Source organism: Parasteatoda tepidariorum, chromosome 6, assembly GCF_982258835.1.
Source record: "Parasteatoda tepidariorum strain Cologne lab strain chromosome 6, Ptep-v5.0, whole genome shotgun sequence".
Classification (NCBI taxonomy): Eukaryota; Metazoa; Arthropoda; class Arachnida; order Araneae; family Theridiidae; genus Parasteatoda; species Parasteatoda tepidariorum.
Window position 1 is genome coordinate 6,248,448 of NC_141760.1, and position 23,977 is coordinate 6,272,424.

Consider the following 23,977-nt stretch of genomic DNA (forward strand, 5'->3'; position numbering starts at 1 on the left):
AAAAATTGTGTGGTTTTTACCAAGGTAGAATTGCTTGTAGAATAATGTATCTCGCAAAAAGTGTCTTTTAATCCATTAATTTATTTAACGATAGAACCGAGAAATAGAAAACGATTACCAAAATTTTAAAACTTTGTAATAAAATCGTTAGCTTGATAACTTTGTGTTCCAAGTAATTCTTATCAATAAGTAATTGTTATATCATAAACTGTACAAAATTTGAAAAAGAAAAATTATTATTTATTTATAGAAAATATGTGAGAAACTGATTTTACAATTTAATCACTATATAGGTTTAAACAATATTTTGCGTTATTTAAATCATATTCTTTTAATCCGTTTTAAGCTAAATCTTTTTGAATAAAACGAAATTTATCAAAATATGTTTCGGATAAAAAAAAATTTCCCATTACTTAGTAATAAGGCCAATTTTATTATTAACTGTGTTGTTAGCTGTGTTGACTTAAACTGTATGTTAAACTGTATTCGTTTTAATTTTTCTATAGGATGTTCAACAAACCTCAGTCTATGCTATCTGATGATTTCTTCCACAAATAGTACATTTAATTCATTTAGCAGAAATCTAAACAGAAAGTTGTTTGATTACTATCATACTGCGAAAGAGATGATAAATTTAGTTGAAGAGGAAGTTGAACTTCACCACCACCACCAAGCAAAGCATGACCCCCAGTAAGATGACAAACACAAATATGCATCTGCACAGCATACCCCGGTGTGTGTGTGTTTCCCCCCCTTCACATCTGTTTCCAAGATCTCACAGCTAGGTATAGAATTTCAGATTTTTTTTCTCTCTCTTAACTTCGCCCCCACTGTAAATTCCTTATGCCAGTATCTTCAAAACATCTACTACTTTTACATCACTTTTAATGAGTTACACTTGCGAGAAAAGTGGCTCTATAAATTGCACTGCTTTGTTCGAATGTCTCATAACTTTTTTTTTGGTAACATTCCTGATGATAAGTATTTTATAGTGGTTATAAAAAAAAACGAATAAAAATTCAGCGTAAATACACTTTTTTTATAGTATGGAGCCAAAATCTTTAGTCATGCAAGCGCGTTCACAAAACTTCGTTCGAAAAATATACTTAGACTAGACCAAATCTCTCTCAGAGAAAATCTGTTTTGGGACTAAATGTAAGTTTTCGACTAAATTTCGCCTATATTAGTTTTGGGACTAAATTTCGCCTAGACTAGTTTTGGGACTAATTGTAAGTTTCGACTAAATTTCGCCTGGACTAGTTTTGAGACTAAATGAAGTTTTGGACTAAATTTCGCCTAGACTAGTTTTGGGACTAAATGTAAGTTATGACTTATAAAATATCTATTTTAGAGCTAAATCGCGCTCGATAAATATCTATTTAAGTACGAAACATGGCTCCGGAAATGTGTAGCATGTAATGTTCTTATGTTTTACAGACTATGTTGAATATAATTGTAGTGTTCGTTTCAATTACAATTTACGCATTGTTTCGGCCTCCTTCACTCCGATCAAAATGATAAATAAGAAAAAAAGCTCCAAAGGGTGGAGTTTTTGACAAAGCACAGAAATACAGGTTCCGTATTAACGATGAATTTTAAAAGTTTAAGGAATTTTATTTATAATTGAACATTTATTCGAATGTATATTACATTCGAATGTATTCATGTATATATAAAACTCTAATTAATAAATAATTTTCAGTGATGAACCTTTGATATTTTATGGTTGCTCTATTACTAAATAATCGGTTTGGCGAAAAATATTTTAAGAGTTTTTATAGTACCGTGAAATTACATCGAAATTTAAAAACAAAATTGCAGATGAAGTTGCTATGAAATATGAAGTTGCAGATGAAGTTTTCTATTTTATTCCATTCTAATTAAGAACCTAATTTTGTTGTAAGAATTTAAAAAAAAAATTAATATTTTAATTTAATATTTTTTACTTCTGCTGGGAGACAATCTTTAAGAAATAACTTGGTGGGAAAGGTTAGCGGAGCCCTCGACATCTAATACAATTAAGAACATTTTTTAATATTTTTCCGTTCATATTGTAGAATTGGGATTCGATCCCTTGCGGCGACTTCAAGCCAAACCAGCTTCATATCAAAGAGAAAGACTTGTGCGTAGGGCTGACCACATCTCCGTAGTCATACTGTTGGTCATGAAATTCTGAAGCCTCCGTGACCCTCCTGATCTGTGAAATGCACATATTTTACATAATTTCTGAATTCGACTTTAAAACATGATATTTTTGATAAAAATAAAGTATGTCACATGTTACCCAAGAGTAATACGAATTTCGTTCTTTCAAAATTGTTGTTCCACAAACTTTCTATTTGTGTATTTAAATACAGTTTTTAGGTTTAAACAAGAAAATGTTTCTCTTCAGAAATTGAATAAGCGTTTTAGAATATGTTTTAGTATTCGAATAATAACGGGCAGATAGTAAGGATTTTTGCAGAAGAATAAAATATTGTAGGATGTTGTCAATGTTAGGCTTACGAGCCGATGGCTCAGGAAATAGAGCGTTCGCCTTCCAATAAGGTGAACCGGGTTCGAATCCCAATTATAGCTGATGGATACGGATTCCGCATCCGACCACGGTGCTGACGTGAACTATCCTTAGTGGTAGACGGAACATAGGTTAGAGTCCCCTTGCCGTCAGGCCAACCGTGGATGGTTCACGCGTTCTTCCTCTCCTTGTAACGCAAATGCGGGTGGGTTCCCTCAAAAAGTTCTCCACGAAGGCAAATTCATCCTAATACTTGATCCAGGAGATACCTACTCCAGGATAAACCTTGTCTTCCAGATAAAGTTTAAAATTACGAGGCTACGGAGTTGAACATTAGTTGTCGAAAACCTAAAATTGGGTCGGCTGTTCAACGACGGTTATAAAATAAAATGTTGGCTTACCAACAAAAACAAAACTATGCCGTCATTGTAAAGTTGATAATTGGGATTTCCATGGAAATGAGTACTGTTTTTCTTTTCACAATGGATGTTTGACCTTTTTAGCCCTTAAATTTGTCTCCCTCCCTGATTTTTTCCAATCATTATTCTTTATCATTCAGTTTTATCTTTAAAAAAAAAAAAAAAAATACGAACTCAAATTATTTCTCCATTAGATGCCTACCAGAAACTTTTTTTTTTTTGTCGTTCTTTTAGGTGCCCTTTGAATTAAACCTTCTCTAGATCGATGGCTTAAAATTCATGAGATTACGCAACCTATAATCTACAAAGGCAGGTAATTTCGAACAGGTTGCATTTGCAGAAATACCAACTTCGGTGTATTTTCTGTTACTTCTACGAATTTTAATCTCGACTTCGGAAATCTTTTGAAGATGGCTGAATTTCACAAAATTAAACGTTTCCATCTAGAACAGAATATTCCAACTGGCTTGTTGCGTGTGACCCGACGGCTTGCGAAGCGAAATATAATATTTAAAATTTTATATAGTTCCTGTCGGCTTGTTACAATCATTGGTTAGAGGAATCATACGCTTTTTATTATCAAACTTCCAAGAACGACGGAAAAAAATTGGAACATTCTCTGGTGTCGAATAACAATACTAAGTTCGTTTTCACTTTAATGACCAATTATTTTTCCTCGCTATTTATAGGGCGATGGGGTAAGTGATTTGGTAGAATTCAGAAAGATCAGGTGCTGTGTTACCTTCGAACGAAAATAAAGAATCTTCATATACAGTCTTGTCTTTTCTGTTTCGATGCAATCTGTATTTCGTTTTTTCTTTAAAAATTCTGCAATTTTTTCTTTTAAAAGAAATAAACTGGAAAACTCCTACATCATGCCTGTAAAATAACAAGTCTCATAATTGTGGGTAACAGTAATCAGTTACTAAGATTCGAGTTAAACAAATCTGACATCTATTTCATATTTCAATTATTTGTTATAAAAAATTCACATTTTAGTTATAATAATTATATTAATAAATACATGTATTAAATTAATGATAAAAATCAATTAAATATTAATTAATAATAAATACTAATCAATATAAAAATTAATTGAATAATTGATTAATTTAAAAAAATATAATAATAAAAATTTAGTTATATTTATAAATTTCCTTGCTTCTATTCTTATTTAGTGATATTTTTTTGCTTACAAAATCTAACATTTGTTCTTTCTAATCTTAGCATTTGTTTGTAACATTCACAAAATCTTAACATTAACCCCTTGACATACGAAGACGTCTGGGAGACGTCATTTGTTTCTTATGTCAAAACAATAATTGACGTGTCTCAGACGTCTTCCACACAACATTCCGCTGCGAGTTGTTGTTTACAGTGCAATCAAAGATCATTTCTATAACAAGAAATTAATAATTCCTCACAGTTTAGAGTTTTAATTTTTAATGATATGTCAAGGGATTAACACAATCAAAGTAATCTCATGAAAAATTGCGTGGTATAAATAAAATAGGGTTTGGATTTTCATTGAAATTTTCCTGATATACCTGAAAAAGCCAGTGAATTTTTTTCCTGAAATGGAGTAGGAACCCTGACGAAATTTAAATAATGATTCCTCATTTCAATGGAACATTGAAACCAAGCATTATTATTACATTTATAAGACTGTAGCTACGAAAAGTAACCGAGGAAGAAGATTTTGTATTAGAAGGAGAAATATATGATTGTTATAGAACAGGGTATAATAGTGTTAAAAAACTATTAGAGGTGTATCATTTTTTTTCCAGTATATGAAAATGAAATGCAGTGGAAGGAGAAGATTATAGAGTGGAAGAAGAAGAAAATATAGTGGTGATAGAAGCTTTCCTCGAGGGGATAGAACAGCGTTTGGAGTTCATTTGTCATTCATCCGCATTTCTTGAACCTCGAGATTCATAGCTTTTGTTCTTCAAGATGTCGTCCTACATTATCCATGCCGTGCTGAATGAGTCATGTTGATATCCGTCTGGAATAGCTACATTATGATTCTACCAGCCGCTTTCGACGTGCTTTTTTGAAACTGAAGATTTATTATTATTATTTTCAGGTAACCCATTTTACTCATCTACAAAACTTTTTCAGTCAAAGCTTGATTAAATATTTATTCAATGAGTTATTCCGATAAGCGAATCTTGATTTCTCCGTAAAATACTGACTAGGCTATGTCGAAGCTCAAAAATTAAAAACAATTAACTTACGCTAACCAGTTTACTTCTTTATGAGAATTTGAGAAAAAGCAGACACTATAATATTAAATCACTGAATAAACTCTAAAAAAAATGGATTCGATGTTAAATCATCAGCCGCAATGGCTCGGGGAATCGAGCGTTCGATTCCAAGTGAAGTGACCCAGGTTCGAATCCCAGCGGTGTTTTTTTTTTTTTAATATGAATTCTGTTCCGGGCTCGCACTTCCCACAGGGCTGACGTAAAATATCCTCAGTGGCAGAGGGATCATGAGTTAGAATCCCCTTGCCTTCGAGCTAACCGTGGGAAGCTTTTATTTTCTTTCATAACCGTCGTTGAACAGCAGACCCAATTTTGGGTTTACTACTACTAATGTTCAACTCCTTAGCCTTTTAATTTTGAACCAATCCAGAAGACAAGGAAACTCCTGGATCAGCGCCCCCAGAGGTATGGGAACATGGAGAACTTTGAAACTCGACAGATTTAACGTGCATCAGTCACTATTTAAACGCAAATGCGGATTAGTTCCATCGAAAAGTCCTCCATGAAATCTAGTTAGGCCCAATGTGTGAGCCAGGAATTCCCTCGTCTTCTAGGTTCAAATGACAAGCATCTTCAAAATGACACGACTACGGAGTTGAGCATTGATAGTCGTAAACTCACTATTGGATCGGCAGTTCAACGCCGTTTATAAAATAAAATGTTGAACCATGTTACTGTGTAATCAAATGAAAGAAGTACGACGTTATGGCTTCATGTTCGAATCGGAAAAAATTTGCATTATTTTTCGATTCACATGATCCGAAATTTCTATGAGTGTAAAATAGTCAGTCAAAACCTGTTTCTTTCTTTGTGTTTGTGTGTTTTAAATTTATATTAGTGTTAACGATTTTTACACTTAGTACGCTATTAAAGTAATAAAAAAGAAAGCTACTTGGATTCGAGCCATTCACTTTGAAAATGGGCCTGATAACAAATTTTCCATACTCGAAGCTTTTAAGTAACTTCCATTATTTATAGAAACTGTAAAAAAGCCTCCAACTATTTACAAAAACTAGTCAGGGTTATCTTTACAAAAGAACTTCTTAGTATTCTGCAGACGATCCTTCTAATAATTTGCATACTTAATAAAAGATAGCCAGGGGGCAACAAGTGTTTTCTAAATGAATTCCACGGGAGTCTACAGGATATTGCATCGGACTGCACAAAGATAGATAGCGGTCGTCTCTCCATGAAAAGAATAATGAAGCGGTACATGTGCCTTCGCGTCACACACACCTTCAATTTCCGGTTTCCCGTAGGAAGCTGGGCAAGTGTCGAATATTGAGTAGGGGAGCCCATTGAATTCCATTCTTCTTTTAACTTTATACTATGTATGGAAGTTTTCAGACTTTTAACTCTTCCAAGAATAAATATCAATTAAGGTATTGCCATTCTATAGCGAGATAAGGAAATTTCTTACATGAATATGGTAAAAACAATACAATTTAATTTATAAAATAAAAAACAAAAACTATAAAAAGAAAGGGAAAAAAATTTATTCAAAAAATTTTGTTGCTGCTCTCATCTAAACCATTATAATTCATACAACTTGCTAAGTCCTAATTTACTCCAGCTTTGTTCGAAATGTCTTCACATTAAAAATAAAATATCCTCTGATATTTTTCACAAAATTGTTTTTGCCAAATATTCACTAGATTTTTCTTGCCAAATATCCTCTGACGTCTTTCACAATTTTTTATTTTACTTCAATTATTTATAAGTTTTTTTTTTTTTTTTTTGCTAACTATTTTTTGACATTTTTCACAAAATTCTATTTGCCAGATATCCTCTGACATCTTTCACAATTAAATTTATTTTATTTATATATTTATTTGCCAGATATCCTCTGACGTTTTTCACAAAAATCTCCTGGCATCTTTCACAAAACTGGTAATTTTTTCTTCTTTGATGACGTGTTTCTAATGACCTCTCAATATACTCTTAATATATAATTTCTTATTTTCATTTATTCTCACCTACTTCCTATCTGAGCAAACAAACAGGCCGTTCATTTTAAATTTAGTTTTATAGTGACACGTTTTAACAAAATAAGCTCGTGGTTTCAGATAACCTTAAAAACATTAATCTAGTCCTTTCATGTTATCACTACAGATAATCTGGCATAAAGAATAAAAAATAGTAATATAGAACGTGCAAAAAACTATTTTTTTTCTTCTTAATTACAGCTATAAGCTGGCAAACATCATTGATCTTTAAAATATTTAAAAAAACTAAATCGTTTAGTAGAGTATACGTTAAAACAATGGTTTCCGCCTTAGCTAATGAGAAAATTCCATTTCTTAATTGTCACTGAATTTTAAAACCGAAAATTGGGTTTCATTTGTTTACAATTGTACACATTTAGCTTCGCGTTGAATTTCGCATTCTCAGAGTCAACGGTTTGCCCGCAATTCAGACGCACACACAAATTCTTTATTTTATCATGTATTTAGATTGGTTCGTCGTATTTTCTCTGAAAATTTATATCAATGTTACCGTTAAAGTATATAATGCAGTTATTTCATAGAATACCTAGTTATTCCATGAAATAACTGATCGTGTCCGTTAAAGTGTGTAATATGTTATTAATTTGACACTTTAACTAGTTATTCTATGAAATAACTAGGTATTCTATAAATTAACTAATGAGAGACAGTTAAAGTGTAAAATAAACAATTGATCTAAAATGAAATAACTAGGTATTCTATAAATAAACTAATGATAGACAATTAAAATGAAAAAGAAGCAATTTATCTAATTTATGCAGCGTATAAATGGTATTTATGGAAACGTACCAGAAAATCATTTGTTACAACAAGGATTACTAAAATGACACTTGGAATTACAAAGAACATTATTTCTAAAACAAAATTTTTTTTTTGTTGAATAGTTCATAAATGCAGTAGGGGTGGAAGGTAAATGTATTTGTTGTGCGAGATATATGATTATGATATAGATTATTTTACACTTTAACGGGCTGCATATCGTTATTCTATGAAATAACTAGTTAAACCATGAAATACAAGAGAGTTTTACACTTTAACGGACACGATCAGTTATTTCATGGAATAACTAGGTATTCTATAAAATAACGGATTTCATACTTTAACGGTAACATCAACACTAAATAAAATAATATTTATAATAATAAATATCGTATTTATAACTATAAATTGTACATATAATAATAAATACGTATAAAAATAATTACAATTAACTATTTAAAATCGATCCATCAATAAAGTATTTTTTTTTTTTTTTTGAGAAAATTTCCAAACTTGTTTGTAAATACATATTTATGACCTTATAATCACAGATCCTAAAAAACTTATTTTATTTTTATATGATATTAAACGAGAAATAACTATTATAATATTAACTATTATAAATGAAATGCTGTAGCGTTTCACGTACCACGTCGTTGGTTCTACGTTTAAATATAAAGTAACCATTTTATTTTGAAATTTTCAGATTTCAATCCACTAGAAAGGTTTATGGCCTTATCGTGGTCACTTTGGTATAAATTTCTAAGAAATTATGAAGTCTTATCTTGAGAAAATGCCTATGTTTACCAAACGTATTTTTGTATTTTTAAACTTTAAATAAAAGTAAAATTTCGCAGTATATGCAGTGAACCGATACTTGAACAAAATCCAAACGATATTTCTAAGAAAACATTGAACCCAACCCAAAAGCAAACAAATTTTTAGACAATCGAAGGTCATTATTTGAAAATATTATTATTATTTATTTACATTTATATTAAGACTTATTTTAAATAATTTTTTGTGGCAAATTGCTATTTTTGGAATATCTGGGACTGAATTTATTTTTTAAATAAATAATAATATAAAAGTTTTCTAAGAAATTATTAACCTTTGCCTTTCAAAATGAAATCCGAATAAAAATATGCAGAATTTTACTTTAAACTTAGTCATATATTTACGGAACTCAATAATTTTTTCATTGATTTTATTCATTTTAATTATTATCATCGAACTATAGACATATACTCTGCCCAAAGGAATTCTTCGAATAGTGTGTTCACTTGGCTTAAACAAATAAAAATAATCCAAAATATATCTGTTATGTCTGGTTCAAAGAAAAAAGAAAGAAAGAACAAGGCCAAGGTCTCCGCCACCTCGCCAAAGGATGGTAATGACGGATAAAAGTGTAATAAAATATAATGAAAAATAAATAAATCTCATCAGACGACGAACCAACCTACTTTTTTTTCTGTTCTACCTTCGCCCACCCCCGCCTGATGATTTCCTCAGAAACCGTCTGCTTTTCTCCCAGGTAATGACTCCCTAAGACCCGTTATCAAGTGAAAAGAATAAAAAAAAAAAAAAAAAGAATCTTTCTCTGTTGGTCCTTTTCTCTCTTTCATTTTCGAACTTTTTGTTTGTGTTTTATTTTAATACGGAGGGAGAGGTATTGGTAGATCTTTTTGGTGATGAAAGGGTTATTTCCCTCTTTACTTTTTCACCCATTCTATATTCGAAATTGCAGCAGAAAATATTCGAGAATAATTTGCCATATTGAGGAATCGCTGATTTTGATTTTTTGGCTTTTTGATGTGGAAGGAAGTAAATGTGATGGGAATGTTACTAAGTTTCGCGAGCTATTTACCCCCTTCTTCCCCTCCCCCGGTTAAGAACCAGTTTGAACTCGTCCAATCCCCTATTTTCATATTCAATCCATCTTATTCCCGGTGGCAGAATGGTATTAAGTTCGTTCCTGCGTCACGTTCTCGAAACCCCTCCCCTTTTGCCTGCGAACGATCCCCCCATCTGTTGTGGGGGAAAATTTATTTCAGAGTTTGCAAGCTCGTAGTGCCCTCTATTTGCATTTGTTAACAATTTTACAATTTCTGACAGAGATTAAAACCTAATTTTAGTTAAAATGTGATAAACATACTTTGATTAAAGAAACTTGTTTATTTTTTAAAAAATATATTTATTACATTTTGTTTTGCTAAAATAGTCACTTAACTTTTTACAAAATAAGAATTTTTTATAAAGTGAAGTGGAAATTTACCTAAATCAAAAAATTTATTCATATTATTTTAGTATTACATCGTTTTTGAATAAAAATAAATCGACTGTTAATACTAAAGATTTATTTCTAAATATTTTGGCCAAATGTTTACTGATATCACTTATTGTAACTATTAAAATTAGAATTTTATTCTATAAAGTATATTCTATTGTTTAGGTTAGGTAGTTAAAAGGAAGTAGGATTATATTAATTAGAAGAATAGTAGACGAAATTTCCTACTTAAAACAATATATATTGATGCACGACATTTTTTTTTTTAAAAGAAAGACTTTTGTCAGTTTTATCGTTAAGTTCTATGAATAATTGTTTTGCCTTTTTTAATTATTATTGTGATTGCACTTTTTTAATTAACTTGTTTAGAGAAACTTGTCAGATCATCTAAGCCATAAAATATCGGAACCGAACTAAAGTAGCATCCTTTATTGTTTTTTTCCCCTTGATTTGTGTATTTTTTGTTTTTGAGAACTTTATTGTAATTAAAACTTGTGAGATTGCACAAAATTAAAAAAAACAATTTGTTGTTTGTAAAATAATTGTGATAAGCAAAATAATAATTAATATTGTCGTACGTGTTTAGATGAAACACATCATAAAACTTCTTTAAAATATTTTGCACAGCTTATTCAATAATTTATAAGACCAAAGCACTTGATATTCGCTTTTTATACAAAAGCAAAAATTGAAATTTAAAGTTTGAAAATGATTACGACAGCAAACATTTACAGATTCGTTTACTCAAAATATTTCGGTCGGTTTTCCTCTTTAAAGTTTTTTAATAATTTATAAGTTGCATCTAAATGCTTCTAATAATATAAATTACTTTCCAATGAATTTTCATTAGTTAAAAAAAAAAACTCTTCAGTTTATTGTTTTACATATAAAATGTGAGAATTTAAACTGTGCGTTAATAAATTTGTTTTTAAATTTTGAAATTTACGAATTGTTACTTAAGAAAAAATTATTATTATTAAAAAAAACACATTTTATGACTAACGACACATTAATAACATATAAACGTAAACTAAATTTTGGAATCGTTTTCTTATTTTCAATTCTTAAACTGTTATTTTTGAATAAATTAAATGAGAGAAAAAACTGGAACACAATTTTGAAAGGAAAACATTTTTAGAATCGTTTGCTCACAGCATTTTATTGCTTTTTTTTTTCCTTGTTTAAAAAGAGCCACAAGATTTTATAAATTTCGTTAGTTTTTAAAAACTATTCAATATTTCGATTTACAATTTCGAATGTGAGAATTTAAGTATACTATGCGGTACTGGATTTTTTTTTTTTTTTTAAACTTTGTAACTTAGAAAATTTTGTAACTTTAGAATAGTAATCCAAAAATTGTCAATATGCCTTTGCTATTATTATGTAATTAGTTGTGAAAGGAAAATATAGGAATTGTTTTCTGATTTTTAATTGTTAAACTGTTTTTAATAAATAATTTGGGAAAGGAAATAAACAATTTGGGAAATTAGAAAAATTTTGAAAGGATGACAATTCGCGATCGCAACGCTCGAGTACGCCGTCTAGCGGGAGCCTGTAAATATCGGACATTAATTTATCACGTTTTCATTTAGTTCCATCAAAGTCATTGACTGAATCAGACGCCATTTTTTAGCAGCAAATAAGAAACAAAATTTCCCTAAGGAAAAGGCCGAAGAACTTGAAAAAAATCTCCAGAATATTAGTAAATCTTTCAGGAACAGAACACGCCAAACATTTGAAGAAAAATTCTTCAATAATTTTTAATTTCTATTATCAACAAACTTGCAACTGATGACTTCCGATTTCAGATACTGTTACAGATGTGTGTATTAAGGTAAAATGCATTTCTTCTGTCTTCAATTCATTACGAATTAAAGTGAAGTCAACATTGCTTTCGTCATTCCAGTGAATAAATATGAATTCAGAACATACAGAATTGTAATAGTTATAGCATATTCTTCTTCGTTATAGAATAGTATATATTTCTGTATCCATATAATTCGGAAAACAACAATAAAAAATTATCCAAGTTACTTGAAATAGTGCCATTTGTGCTGATTCTTAATTATTTAAATCGTTTTCTTGGTAAGTTTTTTTTAATTTTGAAAGAATAAGTTCAACTAGAATTCAGCTATTCTGTTTTTAGCTACATATTCAAATTCATATCAATTATAAAATTTTGCTGTGTAGTATGTTATCTAAAAGTAATGAAGGTATAAACTATGTATCTATTATTTGAGAATAAAGTTTTCAAACAAGGAACTTATCATTTTGGAATTCTCCGGGAATCATAAATCAGGTAAGTGCAATGATTTTTACAATAAAAAATTTGCTTGTAAATATTTTTTTTTCATTTGATGATGGTTCTCTACAGAATGATTTTTTACGTCTGATTAAGAACTATAAGAATAATAAAAAAAGAAACAATATGAAAGTTTTTATTTCAATGTTAATAATTCTTAAAATCGTTTTTTTTTATCCTAAGAATTCTTTATTTTCCGTTTTTTAGTTTATAATTTTTTGATAAAAATTGTTCTCAAAATACTTTTGAAAAATTAAATGGTATAACATTATGTGTTTATGTATACTTCTTGTATATTCCAATGTTTGAAATAATATGATTCAGAAAAGTATGGAATAAAAATTCGGTACTTACGATGTATTAACGCCACCGCCGCTACAGATTTGGCGGTTTTTAAGTGCCGCCAATCTACACTTAAAATTTTTGCGACAGTTCATAAAATAAAACACTTTATTTAAAATCAAAATAGTTAATTGGATTTCGGTGGAAAATGAGCCGATATAGAGTTTAGCATAGATTCAAAACAATCATATCGCCATATGAACTCTGATGAATAAGATTCCAAATGAAATAACATTTCCAAAACGTACGTTTGCCAAGATAAAGTTTTATGTTGTGGGAATTGGTACATTTTCGTTTTTTCGGTCAAATATTTCCCTCCTGAAAAAATAAAATTGCATCTTGTTTTGTTTTTGGCAAATCCCAAAGACGAATATTCGTAGCACTAAAAATGGCGACAAAAAAGAATTGTTTTTTTGTTTTTGTTTCGTCAGCATTCTTTATTTTACGTTTCTTAGTTTCTAAATAATGATTTTTATTGAAACTTGAAATTTTTTGATAAAAATTGTTGTCAAAAAACGTTGTTTACAAAATTAAATTTCATAAAATTATGAGGCTTATGTATACTTTTTGTTCATTTTAATTTTTGAACTAATATGATTCTTAAAACTATAGAATGTAAAGTTTAAATGGGCCTTTCATGTTATATCATTAAATTTAGTAATACTATTTCTCGGGCATTAGGTTTTAACTCTTATAAGAATATACATATTTTTTTCTGTTAATGTACAAATATTTTTCCGATGTGTTTTGGATATTCCTTCTCTAATAAAAAGAGATACCATTTTGTTTTCGGTTGTACAAGAAAGAAGATCAAGCATTTTTCTTTTTTAAATTTAATAAGCCACATTAAAGAAGGAACGTTGCAATGCTACACGCTACATTAACGACGTCTCCAGAGTAACTGAATGACGGTTCATATGGAAATCGCAGGTAAGCGTCTCATACAACAACGCCCCCTATAGTTCGTTGCGATCGCGAATTCTAATTCTCTACGTTATACAAGACAAATCCATACGCTTTTATTAATATAAACTACTTCAACTATATTTTGTACATTTGATAAACTTTAAATTCAACATTTGTCTCAAATGCAGAATATGTGAATTTAGAGTTTACGTGCATGTTTTGAAACTCTACCATAGTAATTTTATGTGTTAATATTTATTTTTAAATTTTGTAGCGTTACTATTGGTACGTATTTATTGTCATTGTAAAATGATGTTTTTTTTCAGATGGAAGAAAGAAAAAAAGAAAAATTTTTAGCAAACGATTCCTAATCCAGAGTTATTGAAATATCGTCCAAATATTTACTAAAACATCGTTTAGTTTTAAGATGTATCAAAACTTATTTCATTTTGTGGGCATAACAAAGTATTAACTGCAAAAAATTTGAATACGATTTTTAACTCAACACTTATGAAAAGTATGGGGGAATTTTTCTTATATTTTGATATTGTGTGGAAATAAGCTTAATGGGAGAGATACAATTTTTTGTTATAATTACTCCTATTTTTCATCATTATGCAATTATTAAGACTTTCTTTTCTTTTTCTCAATCTTACTCTCTATGTTAACGTCAGAAGGAAAAAGGTGGTAATCAACGGACTGAAGTCATCTTTAAAGGAAATTAAAGTTAATGCTGCTTTTCTTAGTTATAAACGAAAAAAAAAAAGCGACTGAACAAAACCTATATTTTTGAAATCATAATGATGGGAAAATTCGATACAGAAAAGAACTTGAACCAGAATGAGTTTGTTGAAATGAGTTTGAGTCGGTGAAAAAAACTGTCCATTGTTTGTCATTAGGGAAGTATACTAGCTCGAGAGGAACACCTAATGACGAACTACATTAGGAAAAGAATGTTTTTCGATGATTGCCACCCCCCAAGTATCTTTACACAAATAAATATTCCAAATATTTCCAACAAAATAGGAGTTAAAAAACTCGTGCATTATGTATGACAGAAATCCGTTGATTGGAATTGATATTTTCAAATTTTATTGCAAAAATATTATATTCAAATATTTAATTCTTAAGAGTAAACAAAATTTCATCAGATGAAATGGTTTTTTAAAATTGAGTTTTCAGCAGTAAACAGAAGTCCTTGAGATAGAATAGGTTTTCTATTAAAAAGTTTTTAGCAGTAAAATGAAATTCCTTGGATGAAAGAGGTTTTTTTTTTTTTTAACTTAGTTTTTAGCAGCAAACAGAAATCTGTCAGATGGAATCAGTTTTTTTAGTATTTAATTACAAACAGAAATCTATCAAAAGAACTAGAATATTTCTTTCTTTTTTTTCTTTCTAAATTGAGTTTTTTAGCAGTAAACAGAAATATGTCAGATGGAATTAGTTTTTTTAGTTTTTAGTTTTAAACAAAAATCTATCAGAAGAACTAGATTTTTTTTTAATTGAGTTTTTAGCAGTAAACAAAAATCTATCAGACGAAATAGGTTTTTTGTATAGTGAGTTTTTAGCTGCAAGCAGAAATCTATCAAATGGAATAGGCTTTTTCTCTAATTAACTTATACGTAGTAAACAGAAATCCATTTTTTAAGAATGAGTTTTTAGTAGTAAACACAAATGCCTCGAATGGAAAGATTAATTTTTTGCTGATGACAACCAAAGAAATCTCTAGTTTTTCATACGAGAAAAATTGGTTCATACTATGTGATTTTCACGAATGGAAGAAGAATGCATTGATGACAATGGAAAGGCTATTTCATACTATTATGTTATATAAAGAAACAATGAACAGTTTTGAAATGAAAAATTTAATAATTAAACAGTTTTAAAAGTTTTATTTACTGTGCATGATCTGTAAGCTCCTTGATATAAGATAATCACACGCAGAAAACAAATAAATAAATAACGGAGAAAACAATTCAATAAATTTGTATAACGAATGAAAAATTTGAAAAAAAGAAATTAAATTTTCTTTAAAAGAAATGAACACAGATTAAACACAAAAAAGATATAGCTTCGTTTTCAACCCACACAGTTAAATCCTCAAAAATTAGTGCTTTTTGATATTGTATTAATATCACCTAAAACAAAAAATATTAATACAACAGTATTATTACTATATTACTATTGTGTTGATATTCTTGGTTTTAAGCAATATTAACACATTGTCAGAAAAATTTCAATACAACGGTATTATTTCAATAGTACTATTGTGCTGCAACTTTTTGCTTTATGTGATATTAGTACAATGTCAGAAAAATTTCAATACAACAGCATTGTTACAATAGTACTATTGCAGAAATGCCAACTGCTCCGGACACGCCAAAATAATTAAAAAAACGGTAAATAACTACAAACTAAATTTTCTAAAAATTTTAATATTTTTGCTGGCTATTTGAAAGGTATAGCTTGACAAAATAACTCTACAGCGGTGAATTATGTAGGCCTACAAATTATCTAGAAATAGTGGTGGATAAAAATCTACTAAATTTAATTTATTAAACCAAGAATCACAATTTATAAACTACCACTTTAAAATATGTATTTTCTGTCCTGAACAAGTTGGCATCTCTGCTATTGTGTTGCTATTTTTTGCTTTACAGGATATTAATACATTGTCAGGAAAATATCAATACAACAGTATTATTGCAATAAAACAATTGTGTTGCTATTTTTTGCTTTACGCGCTAGGATTGTTAGAAAATTTTCAATACAACAGTATTATTATAATAGAACTATTGTGTTGATATTTTTGGCTTTATGCGATATTAATACAATATCAGAAAAATTTCAATTAAATAGTATTACTAAAATAGTACGAATGTGTTGCTATTTTTTGCTTTACCTGATATTAATACATTGTTAGAAAAATATCAATGCAACAGTATCATTACTGTTGCTATTTTTTGCTTTGCGCGATGTTAATACATTGTCAGAAAAATTTCAATTCAACAGCATTATTACAATATAACTTTTCTGTTTATATTTCTGGCTTTAGGCGATATTAACAAAATATTAGAAAGATAGTCTAACTGTGACTTTAAATATTTATTTTTTTCTTGGTAAAAGATCTTTTACCAAGTGGTAAAAGATCTTTTACCAAGTCTGTCAGTAAGAAACTCTCAGCCAAAGCAATAGAAAGTGAGTCTTGTAAAATAGAGGGAGGGTGAGAAAATCTCCTTTTGCGAGAATGAATGTTGCCACCAAGTAAAATAAGAACAAAGAAGGGGGATAATTTCTAGAAAATATTTGAGAGCTGATCATCATTATGTGAGAGAGGAATGTACAACCGAGAGAGGACAGATTGATACGGTCGGCGCATACCGCGCATTGTTTTGAGGGTGCGCGCCTTAATTATAAATGAATATTCATCCGACTTACATGCCGAATGTTTCTTATTTAATCTAGCCACTCTTTAGAAAAGAGAATAACTTACGGAGCAGGTATTCTAGATTAGAATGTGAAATATTCGGTTCAAAAATTGAGTCGGAATAAAAATGCAACCGAATTTAGTGGTCTTAGAGTTGCGGAGATAATTAATATAAATCTATTTTTAAAACAGTCTAGCAATTTTGTAGAATGAATGTGTTTTTTAGAAACGTATTAGTTTATACCGTCGAATGTGTGTGTATCAATCGTTTTTGTTAGTATCTTTATTAACATTATTACAAATGCATTTACATGAAATCGTAAATATTATAAATCTATTTTGAAAAAAATTGAAATCTATTTGGAAAATTGTAAAAAGTTATGAATGCATTTTTTAGTCTTTCTGAAAGTGCTTTTCAATTTTCTAGTCTTTTTTTTTTCTTCCTATAAATGAAATAAGCTTATTTGAATGATGCGTAAGTAAATTTTTGAAAAGATGAATCAATTTTTTTTAGAGTCTAGTAATTTATTTTTAACTGGTTAGGTCTAGTAATTCTTGGTTTATTATTTCTTTTTACCTGCTCAGAAAACTAAAAAATAAATGGATGTGTTCATTACGCACAATGTGATTTTGTTTAAATTATAAAAACAATTTTGGAACAAAACTTATTAAATTTAAGATGTATTAATTATTTTTATTTCACTGATAGAAATGTAAATTTTTTTCTCCCTCTCCTGATGAAATCCAAAAAATTTTCTGATAAGAGGAAACACATTCAGGGGCTCCGCGGAAAGGTCTCAGGGTTCCATGAAGAATTTTTTTTTATTTTTTTTACGATTTCCGATTATTGAAACCTGTAAATATATCTAATCAATAATCCATTATTTATTTAATAAGCTAATTTAAGCAAAATGCTCTTGGAATAAAATTGCAAAATTTAAAAATATATATTTTTATTCAAATAATAATACATTTGAATAAATTATGAAAAGAATATGCATTTATAATAAAGTTGCGTTAGTATTTCTCATCAAATTTTCTAGTATACATTATCAACATTTTATCACCTTTTCTTATCCATTTTGAGTTTATGAATTCTCTAACAACGAATTCCGATCTAAATTATATGTCGTGCGAGTTCACTTATCTGGCAAAAAAAATTTTATTTTAAAATTTCTACTGATAAAACGATGAAATTAATAATTAATTTTTTTCACATTAACTATTTTCAAAATGATTACTGTAATTATAATAGAGTCGTGTTGCCTCAGGGGATAGAGCGTTCGCCTTCCAATACGGTGAACCGGATTCGAATCCCAGCGATGGTTGGTCGATACGAATTCCGCACCCTGCTCGCACCGACCACAGTGCTGACGTAAAATATCCTCAGTGGTAGACAGATCTTGGGCCAAGGCCCCCTTGCCGTCAGGCTCACCGTGGGAGGTTTTCTTGATTTTCCTCTACATGTAACGCAAATGCGGGTTAGTTCCATCAGAAAGTCCACCAATAAGGCAAATTTCTCCCAATACTTGATCCATGATTTCCCTTGTCTTCTGGATTGGGTTCAAACTTACAAGGCTACGGAATTGAACATTGGTAGTCGTAAACCCGAAATTGGATCGGCTGCTTAACAGTGGTTATAAAATAAAATTTAATTATAATCGTCGTAAGTTTTGTTATTATGTTTATAATTGCCAATGAACTTTATTTATGGTTCGGAGTTTTGTTAAAGGAATAAGGGGTGATCATTTAAGGTTCCGCAGTCGAAAAAAATTTGGAATCACCCATAAAGAGAATTAATTCCAGCTGAACCCGCTAAAATAGCGTATATATTTAAATAAACCAAAGTCTCCCAGTTTTTTTTTTTTCAACTATTTTTTAAAATATAATCATATATTATTATTATTGTACCCGCAATCGGAACAACTACACCAAATTTAGTGAGGAAAAAGAAAAAAAACATAAAAAAAATGATGGCACCAGGTCCAACAATCAAAATAGGGATCTCAAAACTTGTAAAAACTGGCTTTCTTTTCAAAAGATCGCAGTTCTCCCCATCCCCGGTAATAAGTGCTTGACAGAACTTTTTATTACATCTTAATTCACAGTTGGTTGTCGGCAAGTTCAAAGAAAGCCACGTATAATTCAGAAATTATAATTCCAAATCCCACATTCAACTTTTACTGCACTGTGTCCTCCACCCTCGCTCTTCCTGTTTGCTTTTTATTCAAAAGGTTTTTTTTTTTTTTTTTTTTTTTTTACCTTGAATTTTACTCAAAAGTACTTTCCCCTAAGTTAAATAAACTGCAGACGGCTTCACCAATTGTAATATTTTTTTTCAAGCATCTAAGTCTATGGTTGTAATCTGTGTAAACCATTATTAAACCATATGAATACTTGAGATAAGTGGACCATAGGTATAGTCCTTGTTATACTTTTACGGGGTTCTTACTTCGTTGTTGATTTAAAGATTACAGCTGCAAAAAAAAATTTTCGTGTAAAATTATGTCAAAAATTTAGACTTATTTTTTATAAAGGTTAAAAATATGAGAAAAATCCTTGTGTCGGCGTTCATTTATGTTGACGTACAAAATTACAGCTGCAGGTTTCTCTCATAATTTTTTTTCTTCACAATTCGAGAAAAACCCAGATACACATTTTTTAAATTGCGTGTCGGAAATTAAAATTTAAATGACGCAAAACTATGAAAATCTAATGAATCAAACATTCACGTTGTTCTTTATTAAGTAGAATTCGAACTAGGCTTAACAAAGCAGAAGCAGGCTGAAATTCGTGTCGTGCGATAGTAAGACGAATTCGAACTAGGCTTAACAAAGCAGAAGCAGGTAGAAATTATAAAATTATATGATTCAATTTACGGAGATTTGAAAATAAAAATATAAATATCCTTATTAAGCAATTGAAAAAATACATGCACTCTGACAGGGAGAAATTTTGTCTCCGTAGATGCATGCTAATACAATTCTGCAATCTACAGTGTTTAACGGGTAGTTTAAATATTATACAGTTCCCTGTTTTTAGAAATTTGATAAGTATTTTTGTATTGATGTTTCGACAAGCATTTTTGTCTTGTTCATTTAACTTTAAAATAATTTTTTAACGTCAAACGAATCGGTTTTTATCGGTTTAAACTGTAATAAAACTAGCTTTCAAACAATCTGAAAGCTGAGAAGCGTATAGTTTTAAATTCACCCAAAACTACGTATTCATTGCTTTAAAGTTTTGAGGAAAAATTCATGGAAGTGCTAAAAATGTTATTTCTCTTAATCTAAAAAAGCGGCCTCTTTATTTCCTAACTTTTTTAGAAGGTGTTGTGCTGTCTAATAATAATATATCATCAAAAGTTTGTTAATTATAAAAAAGAAAGAAAAATATCGAAAAAACACAAATTAAAAATTAAACCTAAAATCCTAGATGGCGAGAGTAGAAACCTCTTAAACAGCAAAAAATTATATTTTCCTAAAAAATTTTTTTTACTCAGTGACCTGAACATTGTTCGTAATAAAGAACTTTTTGTAGTAATCCATGCTCGATATATCGAGCTTTTATTTTAATTTTGTTTTTCACCCATGAGTTGCATGAATTGTGAAAATATCATCACTTTTTAATCATCCATCACAGATAAAGTTGGCATCATTTAATCGTTAAAACTATATTTTGGAAATATATATTGGCGCCAAGACAAAAGATTACATTGAAACAAAAATTAGGTCAAGTCGTATTTTATTGCAGTTTCGCATCTGCCATTGTATCTTCAAAACAATGCCGCGATTATAACTCTCTCGATCACAAAAATTACTTATACTGTAAAGGATAAGCTATCGTTTCTACAATAACAACCTAGACGTTTTTAACTGTTTAGATATCCAGTTGATGTTTTTTGTATATAAGAGTTTTTACAATGTTATCTTTTTGTACGATCCTTTGGATATCTTTTACGCGGTATTTTCTTTTTTTTTCCAAGGCAATAAAATTGATTCTTTCATTCGTAGGGTTCGATTCCCATGAGATTTAAAAATTTATCTTTGGGAAAATTGCTTCAGTTCAGTTGGGTTTATATAGATTAAATATTTGAACTAAGTGGTTTGTAAAAATCGTGTTACAAAAGATTTTGTGAGAGGTAAATGAAAAAAAAAAAAAAAAATTGGATATTTGTTTCATAATCTTGAAATAATCGCTCTTTGTTTTAAAAGAAATGACTGAAATATTAAAATGTAAAATGTGATGCGATAACTTCAATTATCGTTTTCTGAGAAAAAAAACTAAAACGATTGAAACTGACAAGAGAAGTTTTATCGTCTGTTTTGCTTTTTTTCCCTCCCTTTTATTTTATTATTATTTTTTTATTAGTATTTGTTATTATTTTTTTTCGCTACTTTTTTCATTAATATCGAGAAACGGTTTAAAATTTTTCCTTTTTTTAAAGTTTCTTTATCTGTTAATAGTTTCTTGTTTAAATTATTTATTCATTTATTTGTTATGTAACTGGTTAGTAATCTGAGCCACTGCCAACGCCCTCTAGTGTGTGTTTTATAACTTAATTGCTGTATTATTGTCAATTATTGTCAATGAGAAAAGAAACAGCATGTTATGAGCAGCTATGTTAAGTGTTAAAAAAAACCAAAATAGTGAAACGTGTAATAAAGCAATACAATTATTCAGTCCACATTCTTGTGGTGAACCTCAGCTATCAACAGTGCAGTGATTAAACAGGTTGTGAAATGGAAAAATATGTATAAAAATATATAATATATATTTACAAGTCACTAAGTTTATACTTTGTTACGTACTATGATTTATTTTCAGTGTATGTACAAGTCCAATGGTAGGATAACATAGCGACAAAAAGCATTTTTCCTGCTAGTGTTTTACTACTTTTATTTAACCACTTTGGAAGAATTTGCATCCTATTTTAGTCTATTTTTCTTTCTTTATACAAAAAACATTTTTCTATTAGTATTTGAATTCGAGTTGTTGAAAAATACCGAAGTGTATGATTATTTTAAGACAGATTCTATTTAGAAAATTATTTTAGTTTTGTGTAACTTTTTAAATAGAATAATCTTTTTTTTTTTTTGTTTTTGTTTCAGTGGGTTTTGATAATTTGTTTTGGTTTATTTTAGCTAATGTTAGGTCTTGTCTTGTAACCGTCTGTATTGCCTTGAAAGAAGAAGAATTAGCAGAAGAAAGCAACAGTGTATTTTCAACTGTATCAACAAACTTAATAGTGTACTTAATTATATAGTCTTATTATGTATTTCAGCTGCTTAAATAACTAACATTAAATATTAAAAAAAAAGGTTCATTTTATTAAAATTTTATGACAATTACCATGGTTATTATTTTTCAATGTCTAAATCTCTGCATTTATTTATTATTAGTTTTTAAAAAACACAACAAATAAAATTTTTAAAAAGGGAACTGTTTGAAAATTGCTGAAAAAATTGCATATATTAAAATGGATTTAAACACAAAATGTTTCATGTCTTATTGCAAAAGTGTTGTAATGAAATAAGCATTTTTGATATTTGCTGTAATAATCAAATCTGGTTTTTTGATTAGTTTAATAAATATATAAATTAAACTATTCTTTTGTTAAAAATACTATCAACTTAATACAGATCTAAACCGATTTCTATTTTGCATTTAATAACAATGCAACACTTCTCTTGTGGAATTAATTCTCTTTTCAAATCGATGCACAAGTTTTGTGATCTTTATCGTTTTGAGCAGAAAACATTCGGAGAAAAAACTACCTGCTCCTATTCAAAAGATTCTTCTCTACAAGAATACAATTAGAATAGGTTCTCTGGAATTATTTGGCCCGGAGGTTTTGCCTGTTTTGTACTCACAAATCCAACTTACTTAAACACCGCTGACGTTAATTCCAAGGGCCAATTCGCATTTTCTAGCAACTTGGCGGTGAACCTTCTATTATTGTTATTGCTTTTTGGCGGAGTTGTGTTTCTACACTTGATGTTTTAATCAATGGGAAACGTGATCTCTGGCAAAACAGTGGCTGCTATTTCTTGCCTCTGGCGCATTTCTCTTTGGCCATTGATTCTATTTCGGAGGATTTTTCCATTGGGAGATGGTTTTGAATATTATTTTTATAAAGTTTGGCGCTATTTCTTTGTTGGCGATACGTGCAAAATTTTACCATTCATCCACTTTTCGATGATACTTAGGCTTTTTCCCTGATCTAAGAAACTTCGAAAAGGATTGATTGTCCATTTCATATTCAAGACTTTTATCTCTTCTCTCTCTCTGTGATGCAAATTCCTGAACTTCGATTTGAAGAACTGTGTTTTAATTTACCTTTTTTTTTTAAACCTATTTCTATCTGGGGCAATTTTTCATTCGAAGAATTGTTTGGTTGTACTTTATGTTGATTGGAAAACAGAATGATAATGTTCGAATAAATGACGCAGCTGCGTGGCTTCATTTCTATCATCCATTGCGAACTTGGAACAAATTCTGGAGTGTTTTAGCTAATTCTTGTTTTAAAATTTGTGTTAAGTGAATAAATAATTTTAATGCTATTAGTGATTTCTAAAATCCTTTAAATTCCCCCAGCCCAATTTCATGATAATTTGTTTTCTTTATTTCTTAAATCACTTACGAACTTTGAACGTATATTAGAGTATAAGAGTGTTTTAAAAAACGAAAACGATTTTTAATTCATTCATAAAAGGAAAAAAAGATTTTTAATTCCTTTTTTCAAAA

The 23,977-nt window shown here is 29.4% G+C and overlaps 1 long non-coding RNA gene across 2 annotated transcripts in view; it reads left to right on the plus strand.

The window, feature by feature from the left end:
* LOC107452898 (uncharacterized) overlaps window positions 1-23,977 on the plus strand; it is a 116,369-nt gene that overhangs the window by 80,244 nt on the left and 12,148 nt on the right. Inside the window, exons 5-7 of one of the 2 annotated variants that reach the window (XR_015434502.1) lie at window positions 507-1,259; window positions 1,306-5,020; window positions 22,375-22,879. This is a non-coding gene — a long non-coding RNA (uncharacterized LOC107452898). Of the gene's footprint in view, window positions 1-506; window positions 1,260-1,305; window positions 5,021-22,374; window positions 22,880-23,977 lie in introns of those variants that run through there. The other variant, XR_015434503.1, reaches the window with a different exon arrangement.